Source organism: Myotis lucifugus, unplaced genomic scaffold (assembly GCF_000147115.1).
Source record: "Myotis lucifugus unplaced genomic scaffold, Myoluc2.0 scaffold_364, whole genome shotgun sequence".
In the NCBI taxonomy this organism is placed as follows: domain Eukaryota; kingdom Metazoa; phylum Chordata; class Mammalia; order Chiroptera; family Vespertilionidae; genus Myotis; species Myotis lucifugus.
This window is the reverse complement of record NW_005871412.1, coordinates 301,578-305,791: the sequence shown is the minus strand read 5'-3', so window position 1 is coordinate 305,791 and position 4,214 is coordinate 301,578. Positions and strand designations below refer to the sequence as shown.

The window sequence follows — 4,214 nt, the reverse complement described above, 5'->3', positions numbered from 1 at the left end:
TAGGCAGGGGTAGGGTGGAGGGGGAAATGGTCGATTCCTGGTTCTCTGTTATCAAAGGTCCTTAGTTTTAAATAAGCTTTTTGAATAATACCAGAAATGGCAAATTGAATTTAATTCTTTCAGACAAGTCCAGGTAAATGATAGTTTGCCCTTTATTGTCAATGTATTAGCTTGTCTTTAAGATATACCTGTATCAATATATGAATGCAATTTAAAGTTTAATGATTTTTTTTAAATCGGTGCTGCCATTTTTGTTTCCCAGGTTAGTCTATAGAATTGTTTTCAATGATTTGACTTTCAGAAACATTAAACACATCATAAGGAAATAGTAGACCCATTTTACAAAAGAAGTTCTAGACTTTTACCAAGTTTGGTTATAACACAATATTGTTGGCTATATTGCTTAAAAGGCCTGGTGCATGAATTCATGCATGACTGGGGCCCCTTGGCCTGGCCAGCAATCGAGGCTGATCAGGTCACCTTGCCCAGTCCCGATTGGGGTCATCAGGGCTGGTTGGCTGGCCAGCCCCACCCAAGATCAGGGGGTGGGTCAATTGGGGGTGGGGACGGCTGGGGGGAGGGGGTCTCAGGCAGTTGGCTGAGAGTCAAACTCCCAGTTGAGGAAACAATTTGCCTTTTATTATATAGTGGATATATATAATATGTTGAGGTATATTCCTTGTATACCCAATCTGTTGAAAACGGTTTTCTAATATGAAAGGATGTTGCATTTTTGTCAAGTACTTTTTCTAAATCTTTTATGATGATCATTTAATTTTTATATTTAATTCTATTAATGGAATTTATTGTGTTCAATTTGTATATGCTGAACCATCCTTGTATTCCAGGGATTAATCCCACTTGGTCATGGTATATAATCCTTTTAAAGTGTCTAATTCAGTTTGCAAATATTTTACTGGTACATTTTGCACCTGTATTTATAAGTGATATTGATCTATGTTGTTGTTTGCATATCTGACTTTGGTATTAGGGTAATGCGGACCTTGTAGAATGAATTTGAAAGTTTTTCCTTATCTACAATTATTTTGAAAAGTTTAAGAAGGATTAACACTAATTCTTAAAATGTTTGGTATAATTTACCAGGGAAGCCATCTGTTCTTAGTGTTTTCAATGTTGGTATGTTTTTTATTACTGATTCAATTCAGATTTTCTAATTCTTCCAGATTCAGTCTTGGTATGTTGTATGTTTCTATAAATGTATTCATTTCTTTTACACTTTCTAATTTGTTGGCTTATAGTTGTTATGATCACTTATGTATTCCAGTAGTATCAATTGTAATGTCTCCTCTTTCATTTCTTGTTTTATTTGAGTCTTATCCCCTTTTTTTTCCCCCTTAGTTAGGATAAATGTTTGTCAATTTTGTTTATTTTTGAAATACCACCTCTTAGTTTCTTTTATCCTTTTGTGTGTGTGTTTTCAGTCTTTATTTTATTTCTATGCCGATCTTTATTTCCTTTAGGTTATTTCCATCATTCTCCTAACTTTTATTTTTTTTCTTCTTCTAGTTGTTTGAGGTATACTAGTAAAATTCAATTATTTTAAATCTTTCAAATATATAAATATATTCAGTTATCACTGTAAACTTTCCTCAGAACTGCTTTTCTAGCATTCCATAAGGTTTGATATATTGTCTTTCCATTTTTGTTTTGAGATAACTTTTTCTTTTGATTTCTCACTTGACGCATTCATTGTTCAGAAGTGTGTTGTTTGGTTTTCACATATTTATAGATTTCCCAGCTTTTTTCTTGATTTCTGGTTTCACACCATTGTAGTCAGAAAATAGTTGATATGATTTCAATCTGCTTAAATTTGCTAAGAGTTGTTTTATGTCCTATCATGATCTATCCTAGAGAATGCTTTATGTGCAGTTGAGAAGACCGTGTATTCTGTTACTATTGGGTAGAATGTTCTATTTATGTCAAGTCTATTTTGTTTCAATTCTAACATTTCTTTGCTGATTTTCAATTTGATTGATCTATCCATTGCTGAGAGTGGGATATTGAAGTCCCTTACTATTATTGTATCATTATTTCTCCCTCCAACCTGTTAGTATTTGCAGAATATATTTAGGTGCTCTGATGTTGGCTACATGTACGTTGATGTTTGTTATATTTTCTTGATGTACTAACCCCTTTATCATTAAAGCATAACCTTTTTATCTTTGTCTTTTGTTACATTTTTCATTGAAGTTTTTTTTTTTAAATATATTTTATTGATTTTTTTTACAGAGAGGAAGGGAGAGAGATAGAGAGTTAGAAAGATCGATGAGAAAGAAACATCGATCAGCCGCCTCCTGAAAATCTCCCACTGGGGATGTGCCCGCAACCCAGGTACATGCCCTTGACCGGAATCGAACCCGGGACCTTCCAGTCCGCAGGCCGACGCTCTATCCACTGAGCCAAACCGGTTTCGGCAAAGTCTTTTTTTTTTTTAACTTAATAAGTATGGCTATGGCTATACCCACATTCTTTTGGTTTCTACTTACCAGGAATATCTTCTTTCATCCCTTCACTTGGAGCCTGTGGGTGTCTTTGGAGATGAAATAAGTTTCCTGTAGGCAGTATACAGTTAGGTATTGGTGTGTGTATCCCATTGTTCTGTTTTTTACTTGCTTGTTTTCATCCAGTCAGCTACTCTTTGCCTTTTGATAGCGATTCAATCTATTTACATTTAGAGTGATTGATCTGTAAGGACTTGTTGCTGCCATCTTATTGTTTGTCTGCTAGTTGATTTTTATCTTCGTTGTTTCTTTTTTCTTCTGTTTCTACCTGCTTTTGTAAATTGGTGGTTTCTCATGGTGGTATGCTGTCTTCCCTTTTTTATGTTCTGTGAATGTATTCTAGATTTTTTATTGTGGTGATTACATCCTCCTTGGGAAAGGTCACTGCTCTCTACCTCCTCTGCCAGAAGGGTAGCCACTGCCACCGCAAAACGCCTAACCTCTTGCCTTGTCACCTTAGGGAGGGGGACCCACCTTGGCAACTTCTTCCCTCTTCTCTGTATCCAAACTCCTTCCTATCCAACTCCAGTGCATTCTGGAACCTCCCTGTAGGCAGGTTGGGCACTTTCTAAAATTCTCTTGCCCCTGGGTGTCTGCCCAGTTCTGTGCTCTCCAGGTTCTTTCTTTCCTGATTGCAGCCAGTGCGGGTGGGACCAGTTCACTGTCTCCCTTGGATTTGCAGCCTCCACCAGGTTCCTTTACTTATTTGCAGATGCGCAGATGAACTAGAAGCCTGCAGGTTTCTTAGTGTAGTGCTGGAGGCCTTCTGTTTGGCAACAGAAGTCTAACTCATTGTTATAAAAAGGGAAGAGAAGAGAGGAATGTTTTACTCCACCATGATTCTGATGCACCTACCTATTGGTTCATTTATTCATTCATTTGATAAAAACCTAAATATTGAATGCCTGCTATGTATAAAACCTGGCCCCCTTCTGTAGGGACCCTGCCCTAAGTAGGCCAGATGATAAAGGCCCATTTGCCACACCCATAAGCAAAGGCAATGACGCTGCAGTTTCCCTGAAGGCACTGTGCAGGCGCACCTTTCTATAACCCAAATACTGATGTCACTATTTGGCAAGAAGCCTCTTTTGTCTGAGTTGGTATAAAAATGTGTTGCTGACCAGCCTGTGTGCGGCTGCTGTGGGGAGCTACGTTGAGGAACTGCTATGTCTGGTAGCTCCTTGTTAGCAATGGCTTCTCTATCTGCAGTAAAGTCTCTCCCATCTGCTTGCGGCTCCTCGTGTCTTCATGCAATTTCCAGAGTCCGCAGAGGGGCTGTGACCCAACACCTTATATGATTGGTTATACAGTTATGGGTAAATCAGGGAATTGTGCAGTTTATTTTCTAATGGTGGATAGAAATTTAACAATAAGAAGGGATTTCTAGTCTTGTCTAGCTCTTAAGCTGCTATGAATAGAAAAGTTCATTTTTTTATTTTTCTAAATTTACCTTTATTGTTGAAAGTATTTCATATGTCCCCCTTCTTTTCCCATTGACCCCCTACACCCCACCCCCTACCCCCAGGCCTTCACCACACTATTGTCTGTGTACATGGCTTATGTATATTTATATATATATAAGCCTAAGTGACCTGCTGACTGGCCAACAGGCCACTGACCAATGGGCCAGTAGCTATGATGCACACTGACCACCAGGGGGCGGATGCTCAATGCAGGAGCTGCCGAGCTGTG

General features: G+C 38.3%; 1 protein-coding gene across 1 annotated transcript in view; it reads left to right on the top strand.

The window, feature by feature from the left end:
• The window catches only part of THSD7B (thrombospondin type 1 domain containing 7B), a 720,951-nt gene that overhangs the window by 489,343 nt on the left and 227,394 nt on the right, over window positions 1-4,214 (top strand). The gene's annotated exons all lie outside the window — the stretch shown is intronic.